Below are 17,550 nucleotides of genomic sequence, written 5' to 3' on the forward strand. Positions count from 1 at the left end.
TATATATTATACTTATATTATGATAGAACAATTTGTTAACGTATTTTTTAATAATGTTGTTAAGAACCCTTTCCTAAAAAAAAATTGAAACCTAAATATGTCACTGCAGGTGTATGGTTGAGCCCAAGGTTAGTATTTTAAATCAATTTATAAAATACAATAATAACAAGATCGGAGAAAAATGTACAAAATTATTGTACCTATACGGCTATACTTGACTGTATACCCTATAGCCGGGCTAACCTACTGACTTTAAATAAAACAGATCGTCTTGGAAACGTACTTATTACTTAGCATAGTTTATAAATTCATGCATAATGTTTACGCCTATATGTATAATTATGTACAGTAAAACGTTCCGCTTAACGAAATATTTTTGAGATCCTTACTAAATTAGATCAACATTTATTTAATTATATCTAACGAATTTTTCTATGATACGTATTTGTTTGGTTGATCGTTATATGGAAGTTTCAGTGTATAATACAATTTAATATATACGCCTACACGAACGGCGTAAAATTAATAATACAATTTAATGGACCGAAAATGAAATGCACCCAACATCAAACACCTCGTCCTACAGTGAAACTATAATTTCGGTCCGTATAAAACTCGTCCGTACACACTATTATTTTACGCACCCTTGTAGCAGGTGTCAAATAATACGGTGATTTATAGATTATAAATATTATATCTCAGGTAATTCCTATACACAGGCACTCATATTATACAATATACATTTATTATTATTAAAAAAATCAGACAAAATAATGAAATAGGTGTATGGTATGTTAGCTCCGCCAGGATAATAAAACAGATAAAATTGAGATCAAGTAAACTCCGCCAGTGAAAAAAAAATCAAGCAACAGTATACACTATACACAATACGATTAATATAATAAACACATTATTACTAAACAAAAAAGTCATAATTTTATAATAATAAATATTCTTATTGAATAAGTATATGCCAAAAAAAAAAAACTTAAAAATAAAAATAATATTTGTTCGAACAAATCATACAAATTGCAATGGCCAGTGTTATGTTAAAAATAATGATAGACAATAATTGTTATAACTAATAATCAAAAAATATTTAGGTATAATATAATATTATGACATAATATGTTATAATTTATAATATTTTGAACTGTGAACTAAAATTATGAGATTCAATTTGTAGATATTCAAACTATTAAGTCTAATATAAATCCATTATTATAACTATTTAGTATTTATAGCTTTCTCTAAGACAATATTTAATTTTTTAATTTTGAATTTTTGAGTTTAATTAGTAGAGAAATATCATTTAGTTTTACGTAAGGAAGTCCTTAATACTGGCGGAGTTGCCATATACCCATACAGGTAAGAAAATAAAACTAGCGGAGTTTACATTAGACCTTTTCGTAATAAAGGTCTTTTTATCTAACCGGTATTCTGGTGGAGTTTACAATCACCCGTATGGCTGTAAGATTTGCCTCGAAACGAAAAGTGTTGGTAATATTATTGCAGGTGCGTTATAGGTAGCGTTCAGTAAAAATCGGTTGTCCGCCAAAACGACGACACGCTGCGCAGGTGAAGGTTCTACGTGGAAAACGAAACGTAAAAGGCCACTCACCCTATTTACGCATGTAGGTAGTTTAATCTTTAACATTATGTATACCTGCCTATTCTGTGGTATACTTGTGTGTATTGTGGCAGATGAAAACACTTTACACAAATATATGCAGTGGCGCAGGAACTATTTTTCATGAGGGGGACAAAACATAAAACACCTAACAACTATTATATATTAATTTGTGATTTATAACAGTAAACTTTAACCTAACGTATTTTATTCTTTTAATGTGGATATAGGTAGTATATTATAATATAAGACAAAACATAAAACATATTTACTTTATAGGTACCTACCTAAAGTTATATTCAAAAGTAACAATATATAAATACAAATTAATCAATATGTTTATTATGTATTATGTTATAATAATAAATAATAAATCGATAATAATAATAATATCAGTTTGAACGTATATTGTTTGTAAGAAAAGTCTATGAATTTGAAGAGCTAAACAATAATAAATAGTTTACAGGAGAGTTAGCATGACGTCACGCCATCAGTTCCCGGATGAGTGTTTGCGATGCTGACGATTTAACTTCGTATTTTGGTAATACAACTAATAGATAATAAAGCGCGAACGATATTATGATATTTTTACTTTTTTTGAGCTGCTTATGGACATTGTCAGTTTTCAATTTTGTTTGTTTTTTTCCTATAAATATCGCCATCCACGGATTCGTGATGTTACAAGCAGGACTTTCGCTTAAATCCTTCTTAGCACAGTCGTGGTGTCGTCATCTACGCAGTTCAAGGTACGCGGTCAACAACGCCACCGCTTCGTCCATTCGGGAAGTGTCAAATACCATCGCGACTGCCACTACAAATAATGGATAATATTTATAATAAATAATATATATATATATATATATATGGCCGCCCAACTTGCCGTTTTTGCCAGCCATTTTACGTACACCGTTCCGAGTCATGTCAGTATTATGTAATATAAATAGGTGTATACCTATAATGATAAATTTATGATGGGATTATTTGATTTAAAATAATACGATGCACCTATATAAGAAAAAAGATAACACGACGTGGGTATTAAAATAGGTATTCAAATTCTAACAAAACTTATAGGTTTTTTAATATAAACTAAAGTACCGGATCGAACAACAACAACATGAATATAATTGTCAATTGGCCACACGATCGTGAAAGGAATGATTAGTTTTAAATAATTGTAGATCATAAAATACTTAAATTATTGTAAAGATTGACATAACTCAACTCGAAATTAAATAAAAAATAAATAAATATTGATTTCGTAGTGCATTAAATAATTTTAAATGATCAAATTGGGGATTTGAATGTCCTATTTGAACGATATAAAATAATTTCTCGTTTATTTGCTAAGACCTGAGACATCTTGTAACTGGGCATGGTGACATGATTTTCGTCGATAACAATAGATAACGAAATTATTGTCTAAGCTGTAAGCACAGACAACATAATCATATTAATAATATATATTGTTCAGATCAAGTCATCAAGTGCACAGCGACCATGCGGCAGCCGTGACTGCTACCCATACTAAGTACTAACCCCTACTCCCACCACCATGGTCAACAAACACGCTGTCACAGGATGTCCACGGAGGATTATAGTCTGAACACGACCGGCTTTTGAGAGTTTGTTGTGTGTGTGTGTGTGTGTTGGGTTGACGGTGGTTGGGGGCGGGTCTTAAGATTTGGCGTTCACTACGAGAGAGATCCATTCTAGGTATCATTTTCGGTTTGACTGCCTCCAGATAAAGAACTCGCGTATTCCGTGTATGTAAAATTATAATATACCATATTAATATATATTTATTAATTATTATTTATTAGTTTATTACTGCACGTATGTCATTTGTTTTCCTCGTCGGCAACCGGTTGCTACGTCAACAGGTAATTCGTTTCATCGAGTACGTGCAAAACTCACCCGATGATATTCCAGAAAACGAGTGGGTCTATTTTCATATCACCGAACGGGCAGTACTCCGAATCTTCCAATACCAAATCATTGTGAATATTAGGATTTTCATTGACATGCGCCCTTGGCTCGCTCGATTGTTGAGGATACCAGTGATACCACGTTAGTCTTGTCGAAGTCCAACGTTACTCGCTAGAAAAGCGCTCAATACTTCTCCGGTCAGAAGCGTTGAGATTTGTCACTAAAGGTCCATCAAAGAACGGAGATTTTATAAACACAGGAATAAGCTTGGTAAATATTGTTTATTTTTATATTATTTATTAAATTTTAGAGTAGGTAATATAGTTATGGTATGTTTTTTCTTTATTTTATACTACAAAGTAGTATCAATTATATTTAATAGGTTATAATATATTATAATGAGCGTATAATAATATCATATTATATTATATCGTCGGAGATAATCACCATTCACCACATGTGACAAACTCTAGAATAGAAAAATTGTCGGTAAAAATTTAAATTCCTCTATGTCGATACACAATTATTACTATACCAAGTAGGTAAATAGATATACTAGAAATTGGGGTCGAGTCCGATAAAAACTAGTTTTGTAAAATTATTTTCTATAATTTCAAGTCTTTTAAATTCAATTTGTGTGAATGATATTAGCAACATTACTCACCTGTAGTACGGCTTAAGGGTACTGATTATTAATATGGATAATATTATAAATTACTAAACTCTAATGGTTATTACTTATTGTTTTGTATATTAATACAATATTACTACAACATAATACAATTCTAATTTAACCTAAACTAATAACAGTGTAATATTGTCACCCAAAATACGTTATAAGGAAATAATTGTCCGGTGCTGTAGAATCAACCAAATTTGAAAATTTTTTTTCTTAAACTAATATTGAATAGCCCACACAGCATTTGGGAAATGATAATATTTTGTGAATGTCTTAAAGTGGTTGAATAATGAATATTTGACTAGTAATATTTTATAAATATTTTCTTCTTATGATAAAAAAATATTGTACTATATGATTGCATAAAAATGTTGACTCAATATTTTTATATAGTTTCTGTAAAAATGTTTTTTGAAAATATATGATTAAAATATTTTGTAAATGTTTTATATTATAAAATATTTTCAAATATATGAACTTTTGGGCCAAAGAATATAACTAAAATATTTCCTAATTATTTACACAACTTTTTAAAATATTTTGACAACTATATTATTTTCCTGAAAATATTTTTACCATAGTTGGGAAATATTTTTATGGTGTATGGGAAGGGGGTATATTCTACGGGCTGCATTGATCTCCGTTTTTCAATATTTTAATCTCAAACTTAATAGTAGGTGTTTAAAAATAAGACAATTTTCAACTTTTTGTCACAAATTATCTCGTACCATTATTTGAAGTAAAATAAAAATTGGAGTTTAATGCAGCCTATAGGATATTTCTTCTTTCGGATAAAAATATAGTTATCAAAATCCTACAATTCTATAAGGCCTGGATATGTATGCTGTGAAGTCATCTTTTTTTAGATATAATATCGAGCAGTAGATTAGTGAAAAAGTATTGTAATTAAGGTAGCAACTAAAATATAAAATATAATTTACAAATTTTATAGAATTGCGTAAAATTTGAAAAACCATTATTGGGGACCCCTTAAAATTAAAATTGAAATTTTTTAACCTATATATTCGATATAATTTCTGAAAACATATTCGTCATGCAATTTACTTGAAAAAATATGTTCTTATATTTTTTAAATAATTTCTTCACTTCAATAAACATGTAAATTCTTACTATTTAAAATTTAAAATCTTTTAGTGAAATGCTCAATTTCAAAAAAGTAGAAAAGTGGTTTTTGTATAGTAAACGTGTAAACAGTCATGAGGAATTTAAATAATATGTTTTTAGCTGATCATTTTTATCCGATGACTATATGATAGTCGGTATAATTGACAAAAGGTCTATTTTGGTAGAAAATATAAACAGAATCCAAGCCCCTTGAAATATAAAATAATGTATTATTGATTTGCGTTCTTCATAATGTTATGCTATACAGCCGTCAGAATACCATTCATATTCAGAGAACATGGACGACATCGGATACGAATATATTGAAGACCTAGTGTTGCCCAATAATTTTGGAAACCGCAGAAACCGCAAATCCATAGACTTATTCATGACATTATGTATGGCAATTTTTTTAATTATATGGACATTTATTTTTATCCGTCGGAATATACAAGGTGTTAGGTGGAATTAGGTAAAGTATTTTTTAATAGTATTTTGAATACATATTCCAAATACTTCACAAAAAGTATTTAAAATATTTTAAGAATATTTTTTTATAGTAGATTTGGTAACAAAAATAACAGTTCATATTTTATTAAATCTTTTATTTTTAAAATTCAAATTTTTTTTAAATTTCATATAGAATAGGCTTATGTAAGCAACCAGGGTAAATTTAATGTATCTACGGTCATTTGTTTTAGAGTAACACCAAAAACCAAAATCGATTTTGTCGAAAATTTGTATTTTGTATTTCCCTGCGCTTTTAAAAACTATTAGGAATTTTCCTTTTCGACCCTCAAAGTACCAACTAGATTTTCCTATCAGAAAAAATACTATTGAAAAAGATCCAAGCATTTTAGGTGACACACATAAAAATTAAAAATTAAAAAAAAAAACAACATTGTAAAATCAATACATTCATCGCTCCGCTCAGAATCTAAAATTATTTTTTGTAATAATTTATAAAATGTTAAACTTTTATTGCTAAGGATTAAAAATATAAAACAAGGTTTCACGTGAGTATAGGTTATTCTAAAACCAATAAATTTATATAATATAAAAACATAGCATTTTTTATAGTTATTATATTCATATTTGGACGAAACTAGATATTTAGACAAAGAAGAACGATTTTAGTTTTATGTTATATTTACAAAATCTTATTATACTTGTTATATCTTATTATACAGCCATCAGTCGTCAAAGAAAAATGGAATTCATTACTTTCGATAATCATTACCAGTCGCGGTCCACAACACATGAGTACATTCCAATAATAATAAAACTTTTATGTTATATAATTATTATGTTCTTCATTATATTCTTCGTTCTCCTGCACTTCCTGTTGAGGGCTAGAATATATAACCCACAACTGGCCAGAAGAAACAGGCGGCGGCGGCGGCGGCGGCAAGATATTTTGGTAAAATACTTTTTAAAAGTATTTCGAATACTTCACAAACAGTATTCAATATATTTTCAGAATATTTTTTTTTAGTAGATTTCGATAACAAAAATAACAGTTTATATTTATTAAATCATTAATTATTCTTTTAATTCGATACACATACATGTTAGTTATGCTATTATAAACATTCAGTGAAATTTTCAAGTATCTACAGTCATACGTTTTTTAATTACAACAAAATAAGAAAATCGTTACATGAGAAATCGAATGAATATCAAATGCTGTTAAAATATGAATTTCAAACGCTCATAAAAATTTAATTTGATTTTCTTGTAGACATTTTTTTTGATAAAGGTAGACAAACTTATTGATAATCTTGTATTACATTTTCAAATCTTAGATTTAAAAAGAAAAATTTTTATGAATTCTCAACTAAAAATAATTTGCTAATTTTCGTGTTTTTTCCGTATTTTGTCAATATTTGAACTTTAAATGCTTATAAAAAAAAAAAACTGTGACTAACAATATTTAATATTTTTCAAATTTCATTGTAACAATATAATAGAAGCTTTGTATTAAATTTTCAGGCTTTTTTACCCAACAAATAAAGTTTTATTGACATTCATAGAAAAAGAACCTAAAAAAGTTGGAAACTGAGTATATCCGTAAACAGTTCAAAACAAGTCAAAATATTTTAATAATTTTATTGGGTATAAAAAATGCGAATATAAACAACCAGTGAAAATGTCATGTATATGTGTTCATTTGTTTTAGAGTTCCACCAAAAACCAATATTGATTTTGTCGAAACCTGTTTTTGCGTAAAAATTCCCGGTTTTCCTTAATTTGTACGTTGTTTTTTCCCGACACTTTTGAAAACTATTCGGAATTTTAAATGTTGACCTCCCGAATGTACCAACTAGATTCACTTTCCCATCGAATAAGATACTGTTGAATAAAATTTAAGCAGTTTTACTGCCCCTGCAAACCGCGATGACAGAAACAAAAAAAAAAATAAAAAATACACATTATTGTAAAATCAATACATTCATCGTCCCACTAAGAATGTAAAATTGAAAATTAATAAATATATGAAGAGAGATCTAACAGTGAAATAAATCTACATTATTCATGGAATTACCTATAGTCATTGGAGTATTAGAAGGAGAGGCTGACATATATTTGGATGAAATGTATGGTGGATGGAAAAGTTGTTTACCTATGTCTAGAGTTTAGGTGGTTTATTTTGAAGTATAAACGTTCAACTAGTTCTGGGCAATCTATGATATTGTGTAATATTTTATAAGGGAATTTCAAATTTAGTTGTTTTAATCTTTTTTCAAGTAGTAATATAGAGAAAAGCCTATTTATAATATTATAATCAGAATGAGGAGCTCTGTAAATGTGACATAGAAAGCTTAAAAATCTTAAAAATTATTCTGAATTTGAGAAAGATCTTTATTTTGGGTTATAGAGTTAGTATTAAAATTTGCATATTCCTGTTGTGAGCGTACTAAATACTAATGAGAAATATAGAAATTTAAGAGCATGAGCATCATGGAAGTCTTTACAAGTGCGCTTGATAAATCCTAATTTGGCTGATGATTTTTTAATAATATTATTAGTTTATTAAATTAAGTTTTGAGTCAAACGTAATGCCAAGATCTTATATTAACATTTAATACTGTATATGTATATTTATATATATATATATATATTTGTTTTATATTTATTAGTGTTTGTTTAATTTTAGAACTAGGCTAACTAGGCTTACAGAAAGAACTTACCGAAGTTATAATATAATCTTAACATGATGCTAACTTGTGTTTTTATCGAAATTACACTTTAGATTCTGAGCGGAGTGGAATTTACTATGGATGTGTTGTTTTTTTTTTATTTATTTGTTTTTGTTTACACGATTAGTAGTCGAAATAATGATTTGATTTTTAACTTCAGTATCTTGTTTGATGGGAAAAGAATCTAGTTGGTGCATTCGGAGGTCTAAATTTAAAATTCCCAGTAGTTTCCCTAAGGCGCCGGGAAAACCAAAAGAAAATTAAGGAATAACAGGAATTTTTACGAAAAAATCGGGTTTCGACTATGGATATTGGTTTTTAGTGTAACTCTAAAACAAATGACCGTAGATACATGAACATTTCACTAAGTGTTTATAATAGCATTTACTATAAACCATAACATTTTCAAAATATTTTGACTTATTTTGAGCTGTTTACGGACATTTTCAGTTTCCAATTTCTTTAGTTTTTTTCCAATAAATGCTAATACAATTCTATTCGTTGGTTAAATTTAAAATTTTATACAAGGCTCCTAATATATTGTTACACATAGACAGTTGAAAAATATTAAAAATACATAGGCAGTCACAATTTTTTTTATATGCATTTTAAGTTTAAATTTTGACAACATTTATCAAATTTATAATTTATTAATTATTTTATAGTTAAAAATGTATAAAATGTTTAACTTTTATGGCTAAGGATTGAAAATTTAAAACAAGACTCCACGAAAATCACGAAAATCACGAAAATGTGCAAATTATTTTAACTGTTTACTGACATATTTTCAATCGTCTATTTTTAGATTCTGAGCGAAGCGACGTGAAAAATAAAAGAAAAATTAAGGAAAAACGGGAATTTTTACGCAAAATCTGTTTTCGAGAAAATCGATTTTGGTTTTTGGTGTAACTCTAAAACAAATGACCGTAGAGACATGAAATTTTGACTGAATGTTTATATTAGCATTTTCTATACACCATAAAATTTTGAAAATATTTTAACTCTTTTTGAGCTGTATACGGACATTGTCAGTTTTCAATTTTTTTAGTTTTTTTCTCTATAAATATCAATAAAATTTTACTTGTTGTGTAAAAAAGCATGAAAATTTAATGCAAAGCCTGATATAATGTTTCAATTGCAGTTAAAAAATATTAAAAATACATAGGCACAATTTTTTTTTATAAGCATTTAAAGTTTAAATTTTGACAACATTTATCAAATTTATAATTTATTAATTATTTTATAGTTAAAAATGTATAAAATGTTTAACTTTTATGGCTAAGGATTGAAAATTTAAAACAAGACTCCACGTAAATATGTTATATATAAATTACTTTATTCACAATAATATCATCAAATATACTTGGTAATATCATAGACTGACTGACCGTTTTCGCTCAGAATCGTTTTTCTTATACAATGATATTATATCATTGAATTTAAATTTAACACCATCAATTACAGTGACACACTTGTAACCTACTGTACAGCAGAGTAACATCCACTTATTCACATTTTTTTTTATTTAAATTTTTATTTTTGTGTCTGTCATCACCTTTTAGGACAGTAAAAGTGCTTGGATTTTCTTCAACAGTAACTTTTCTGATAGGAAAGTGAATCTAGTTGGTACTTTGGGGGGTCAAGTAAAATTTAAAACAAGACTCCACGTAAATAGGTTATATATAAATTACTTTATTCACAATAATATCATCAAAAATACTTGGTAATATCATAGGCTGACTGACCGTTATCGCTCAGATTCGTTTTTCTTATACAATGATATTATATCATTGAATTCAAATTGACACCATTCATTACAAATTACAATCACTAACTTGTAACCCACCGCACAGTAGAGCGACATCCACTTACCCGATTTTTTATTTTTAATAATACTTTAAATTCTTCTCTTTTATTTTAACCTTTCAATAGCTCGTAAATTAATTCATCTGTATTTATGCCTATTCTGCTAGATATTCATATCGCATCCACAGGAAGATTATTAATCAGACGCACTTAAGGCGCAGTGCATTATGAAAACCTACGACTATAAAGACCATACCATCTATATTGCATCATGTCATCGATCAAAACAAAGTAAGCTCTATTCAGACTTTATTTTAAATAAACAATAAACAAAAATCATATAATATCACAGTATATTTACCCTTTAACATCGATAAATTTCCAAAATGTTTATATCATATGACTCAGATACAGACGGGACACGCGGTTGCTTCCAGCAGTGCCTCAACGGGAAGGACAGGACTGCTACATCAAACTGCCACCCAATATGGTCACGAGTCCGATTCTGCAATTCACACTATTCGGGTGCCCATTTTCCAGTGGGCACATGGATGAGCTGGACTACCTACTTATGGCTTGTTGCGGGCTAAAATATAGTGGCACCTACTTCTCTTTAACAAGCTTCTATTTGACGAAACTGTACATTACTTAGGATAATTTAAATGTATTTTTATTTTTATGTATTTATTAATATTATGTAATATTATTTATGTGAATTTTGTACACTAAAAATGAGTTTTATAAATGAAAAAAATATCACATTAAAGTAAATAAAAAATAAAAAAAAAAACATTAAAGTAATTAATTGTAAATTTATATTATTAATTGACACTAATTTTTTTTTTTGTAACTTTAACTAATTCTAGTATAAATATTGCTGAAAATGTAGCTACTAATTTTGAGTAAATTATTGTATGAATTAATTGATAATAATTACATTTTGTAAATAGTAATAAAATAATATATTTATGGGTACATATTGACATGTTGTTATTTAATTTATGTTATGTGTTATTGGTCGATGAAGTATAATTTGGTGCTAGCTTTTAGAGCATTGATTTTATTCATGGGGTACAAAAATTTGGATATTCTAGGGACTAACTCGAGTCGTCGCCTTAAGTAGCCATTGTAAATTTGTAAATGTTTAATTGTATACGATAAAACATTTACAAATTAGCCAGGCTCCCTGGCAGGCACATTACAAACCAGCGTATGAGCTATGGAAAGTCTGCCAGGTCGTATCCAAGTGTTGCTTACTGTTGTACATTATATTATATGTTAATTGCGTAACAATAATATAACGATGGTGTTCGGGGGAGAAGCAATGCACACAGCAGTCATCGATATCACGGGAAAAAAAGGTACCTATGCCTGGTGGGACGTATATACAAGTATACCTGGTCAACCCGTTTATTAGACTCGCTTTGGGACCAGAGCGTTTGGGTCAAGGATTTATTGATTCAGTTGGAACTACCTGCTCAGGGAAAAAGCTTATATTGATTCCACCGGCTATCAATTCCGCCGGACACTGTTCATCCTCCCCCTTGTATGTGCATTTTAAAATGTATAGTTTATTTACTACAATTTAAGACAATTTTATAGTTATAAATTATAATATTAGTATCTAATCGTATTATAATATGTGAATTGGTCATATATTTAAATTGTTAAAAAGGATAATAATTATATAATTCAAAAGGAAAATGTATAATCTAATTAATGAGTTTATATGAATGTAGGGGGACATGGAGCAAAGTGGGGAAATTGTATTATTTATTTATTTAATGTAAAAAAAGTATAATATTATGAGATCTATGGCTTCCTTGGTCGTCGGAGATTGTGTGGTAGAAGTTTTGAATCAAACTATCGATTATTTTACAATTAATCAATGAAAAACTGGACATGCCTATTATAATTTACTTGATAATAGAATTGCATAATTTGTTATTTATATATTCAATTATTTTGCGCTTTTTTTATTAATAATTTTTTTATTTATTTAAAAGTCTATGTTGTTTGTTCTATGATTAAAGTTATTTATTTATGTTTAAGTATTTAAATAAAATAAAATCAATGGCTTTAGGTAATTTAATTATTTGGGTCAAAGTGGTTTATACCTGTCTGGGGGGTAATGTGGGACCACCCAAATATTCTTAAAATAAAGGAAGAACTTCAGTTTATGGGTAGATTCAGTATCTATTATGTAAAAAATGGCTTCATTGTCTTTGTAAAGAGTTTGAACAAAAAGATAAAAAAACCATGTTAAATGTGAATTTTGTTCCTAAAATTATTTTTATGTCTTATAACAGTTATAACATTTATAAAGTTACAATTTATAATTTTAGATTCTGAGCGAAGCAATGAATGTATTGATTTTACTATTATGTGTGTGTTTTTTTTTATTTTTGTGTCTGTCATCACCTTTTAGGACAGTAAAAGTGCTTGGATTTTCTTCAACAGTAACTTTTCTGATAGGAAAGTGAATCTAGTTGGTACTTTGGGGGGGTCGAAAGTAAAAGTTCTTTAATGTTTGATCTATATACCGTTTCGTGGTATTAGTATACTTTTTATGAATACACTGCCATTTAAAAACATCTAAATACTTCACATAATCTTTTTTATAATATTTACAATTATTAAATATACAAAATCAGATCTTTTTTTCGTTCACTTGAAATTATACTTAATAGAAAAGTTTATTGTAATTAAAAAAAAATAACAAATTGTAATTATGATCCTAATACGAGTGGGCGAGTGTTTGACACTTTTATTTGTGGAGCAATTTTGTTAACCAGATCGATACCGTCGATACTGATCAGTAACTAAAGGCGAGAAGTAACAATTAACAATAGGGAAGTCACATTTTAACGAGCGGAACAAAACTAACATAAATATACTATTATAGTCTTAAAGATATTAAGGTATATATCTGATAAGATTTCAGATAGATATGTAGGTGCAAACATATATATGATAGTTATATAGAACATATATAAATATATTGTTCTATATGTCTATGAAATATGGATACATAGGTAGGTAATCAATATATATATATCATAATATATACGTAGCGTAATACGATATAGCAATACGTACCTATACGGATTGAAATAAAATTTATTTACTCGTACCCAACACGTATAATATTATATAAATAAAAAAAATAGTAAAAAAAAAGACGCAAACATAGAGACGGTTATCGCTCAGGTGTCCTCTATGGTCGAAAGCCGAAATGGAGAAATCCTAATTAGACTGCATTCCAAAGACACAAAGCAGCTCCAGAAGAGGTGCTGAGACCTAACCTTGAGCCTCGTGCCGCTCTACGTGGGCTTGTGAAGTTCGAGGATATCGAAATACAGAATCTGGACTCGGTGCCAACAGACACTGGAGCAGAGGTATACCTATGCATCCAATAGGCGCTTGGCTTGCCCTCGGAAGACCAGTCTGTCAAAGATAAAAGCATCCGTCAATCGTTCATGGGGAGCTCATCAAAGAGCTACTGTCAGTCTAAAAAGCGTGAACGCTCTGAAACGGTTTTTGGATCATGTCACGTAGTCGGCCCATTGATAATAAATAATAACATTAATTCATTCTATGATTTCAGAATTGACCGAGCATCTCAAATCGTATACGACAGTGCCATCCATCAAGTTACGAAAGTATGCGAAAGACTAAGCTAATAATTATTATCTTAAATATTTGTCCGTGGATTAAGGTTTGGATGCGTCTATTGGTGACTTAAATCTGAATATCGTGGTTGACTGAGTGGGCATTGGGACATTACAGGTTGTAAGTGCCAACCTGTAGTTATAGTATGTCAATGTCAGCGTAATAAGACGTCAAGACGTAACACATTTGAAATTATTTTAAATAAATATTTAACTATTATAACAGCTGTGCATTGGCGGAAACCAAGTTTAGCCCCCCCCCCCCATACAGTGGCGGATCCAGGAGGGGGGAGCCCAAATATCCCATTAGGCCCTTCCAAATATATACAGTTTTTTAGCCGCGTGGAGTCAAAGCCCCTGCTCACATTGATGTTAAAAATGTTAGCCCCCCCCCCTGAAATTTTAATGGATTTCCGCTTATGCAGCTGAGGGTGGAATTTAGATGCAGTTTGCATTGTTTTCCAAAGCTAGCTACGCGATGCTCGTTTTATAACATAATATACGTTTCATACAATTTCAGAATAAGAAGTTTTTATTTTGCATTTTTTGAAAATTTTTTATTTTAAGTTATTTTTTAAAAAATTTTAGTGCAGTTTCCTACAAAAGTTTTTTTAAATTAAATAAAACATATTTTTGAACTTGATTAAAATTAAAATACGAAGTGCAGTATTTTGAATATTTTAAAGGGGATTTTTGGGAGTTTTTTAGGGTTTTACATTCCCAGCCCTGATTATAGCATTGACTGGACTGCCAATAATATTATTCTTTTCAATTTTAACACCTGGTATATTTTAACAAAAAGGAGTGTGTAAAAACTAAAACGCAACCATACTATTACAATTATCAACTCTGAAGCAAATCTGACTGACGTGTTACAAAAAATATTATTGAATTTAATATCTGGTATTCAATTATTACATATAATTGATATAATCTATACAGTTTTATCAATTCACTATCGTTAGGTTAATTCACTATTTTAATATTTGCGTAGATTTGGAAGACCTAATAATTTATTTTATGTCAATGGAGTCATGGAAATATGGCATGTGGCAATGATCATAAACAACTTTGGTAGTTTAGTTCTATTAAGTTCTTTATAATCGTGGATTAACAACTACCGTCTAAGATATTATAGGTATCTGCACGTCCTGAAACTGGCGGATAAAGAAAGCCATTACGATAAACAATGTTTACGTGTGAACCAGAACCGGTGTAGGTACTATGAATGATGTGTAATCCGTGTAAGTGCGATATCTATGCAATTAATAACTTCGGAAAAATAAATAAAACATATTTTATATCATAATATAGGAACCTTTTAGGCAGGTGGGACAAAAGCAAATTTAACTTTATTTTTTTCCATGTTTATTACCTCATACCTGGTACTTAGGTATACATAATTACATATATATTATATATAGATACATTATACACATTGTAATAAAAAAATTAAATTCGGGTAGTATACTAAACTATTATATCTATAATGTACCTATACTAACAATTAGTAATCAAGTATATTATGTATTTATTTATGTATTTCACATGTATAATGTTGTCATTAATAAAAGCAAAAAAATCATGATAATAGAACAAAATAAAAATAGAAAAAAAAACATTTTCCCAAAATAATGTTCGGTAGGTAGGTAATCTTGTTATCCTTCAACTTATGTAAGACTAAGACAAATATTCACAGAAACGTTATAATGATTCGCAATGTGACGAGTCGAGGAAATAGTGTTGATTGTCAAATTATATAATATACGATAAAACGGACTAAAAAATTTGGAAATATGCCAATAACAATACAAAATGACACCATCAACCAGTGTAGACATCCAATAGACTCATTTTTTACTTCGTGTTAGTTTACGTTTAAATCGAGGCCATCCCGTTGACTGTTTGAGTCCAATAAGCACTACTGTATAAGTTGATAATATTGTATAATTGGGAAACACTTACCCGAGAGGGTCCCAAGAGAGATGCAATTGTAAAAAAAAAAAGGGTGCGTAACTGAACATTCAAATGTCTATTGATTGGGATAGTTAAAAGAGGACCTCTTAAATATTTTTTTTAAAAAAAAGAAAAAGTCTAAGCACTGAGAAGCGTACATGATAATATTGTGTAATTTACGCATCGTATTTTGTATACATTTATGAATATGATTTTATGATGATGTATGATGTACCTCTATAATTGTCGACCAAGTAACATTCATAGGCGTAAATAGTGTTTGAAATTGGGGGGTGAGGGGTCGCTGTAGGCTGTAGCTCAGGTCTATACTTGATACTCGTATGATACTTTTAAATTATAGTAGTGAAATCTTTAGGTTTTTTTTTTTTTTGGGGGGGGGGGCTATAGAAATTCTAAGAGGGCTGAGCCCCCACCTTACCCACCTTTTTTAGAATGAAAACCTCTTTAGTTATCATTTATTATTGAATATTTTTCCAGAAAAATCAATTTATAAAAAAAAAATATGTGAATAAGTGGATGTCTTACATAAGTTGAAGGATAACAAGATTACCTACCTACCGAACATTATTTTGGAAAAATGTTTTTTTTCTATTTTTATTTTGTTCTATTATCATGATTTTTTGCTTTTATTAATGACAACATTATACATGTGAAATACATAAATAAATACATAATATACTTAATTACTAATTTTTAGTAGGTACATTATAGATATAATAGTTTAGTATACTACCAGAATTTAATTTTTAGATTCTGAGTGAAACGATGAATGTATTGATTTTACAATGATGTGTGTTTTTTTTTTTTTTTTTTATTTTTTTATTTTTGTGTCTGTGTACACGATAAGTAGTCGAAATAATGCTTCGATTTTCGACTTCAGTATCTTGTTCGATGGGAAAGTGAATATCGTTGGTGCATTGGGGAGGTCAAAATTTTAATTTCCCAGTAGTTTTCAAAAGCGATGTGAAAAACAAAAGAAAAATTAAGGAAAAAACGGGAATTTTTACGCAAAATCGATTTTTAACAAAATCGATTTTGGTTATTGGTGTAACTCTAAAACAAATGACCGTAGATGCATGAAATTTTCACTGGTTGTTTATATTTGCATTTTCTATACACAATACAATTTTGAAAATAATTTGACTTTTTTTGAACTGTTTACGGACATTGTCAGTTTTCAGTTTTTTTAAATTTTTTTTCTATAAATATCAATAAAATTTTATTTGTTGGGTAAAAAAGCTTGAAAATTTAATAGAAGGCTCCTAGGTTATTGTTTCAAAGGCAGATGAAAAAAATTAAAAATCCTTAGTCACAGTTTTTTTTTTATACACGTTTAAAGTTCAAATCTTGAAAAAATACGGAAAAATCACGAAAAATAGCAAATTATTTTGAGTTGAAATTCATAAAAATTTTTCTTTTTAAATCTAAGATTTGAAAATGTAATATAAGATTACTCATAAGTTTGTCTACCTTTATCAAAAAAAAAATGTCTAGAAGAAACTTAAATTAAATTTTTATGAGCGTCTGAAATTT

General features: G+C 28.8%; 1 long non-coding RNA gene across 1 annotated transcript; it reads left to right on the forward strand.

Moving 5' to 3' along the window:
• The first annotated feature begins 3,124 nt into the window (after window positions 1–3,124).
• Window positions 3,125–11,089, forward strand: LOC132942753 (uncharacterized). Its single transcript, XR_009664309.1, has 5 exons — window positions 3,125–3,396; window positions 3,514–3,829; window positions 5,632–5,835; window positions 10,537–10,660; window positions 10,778–11,089. It is a non-coding gene; the product is annotated as an uncharacterized LOC132942753 (long non-coding RNA).
• Window positions 11,090–17,550: the final 6,461 nt, after the last annotated feature.

Source organism: Metopolophium dirhodum, chromosome 4, assembly GCF_019925205.1.
Source record: "Metopolophium dirhodum isolate CAU chromosome 4, ASM1992520v1, whole genome shotgun sequence".
Lineage (NCBI taxonomy): Eukaryota > Metazoa > Arthropoda > Insecta > Hemiptera > Aphididae > Metopolophium > Metopolophium dirhodum.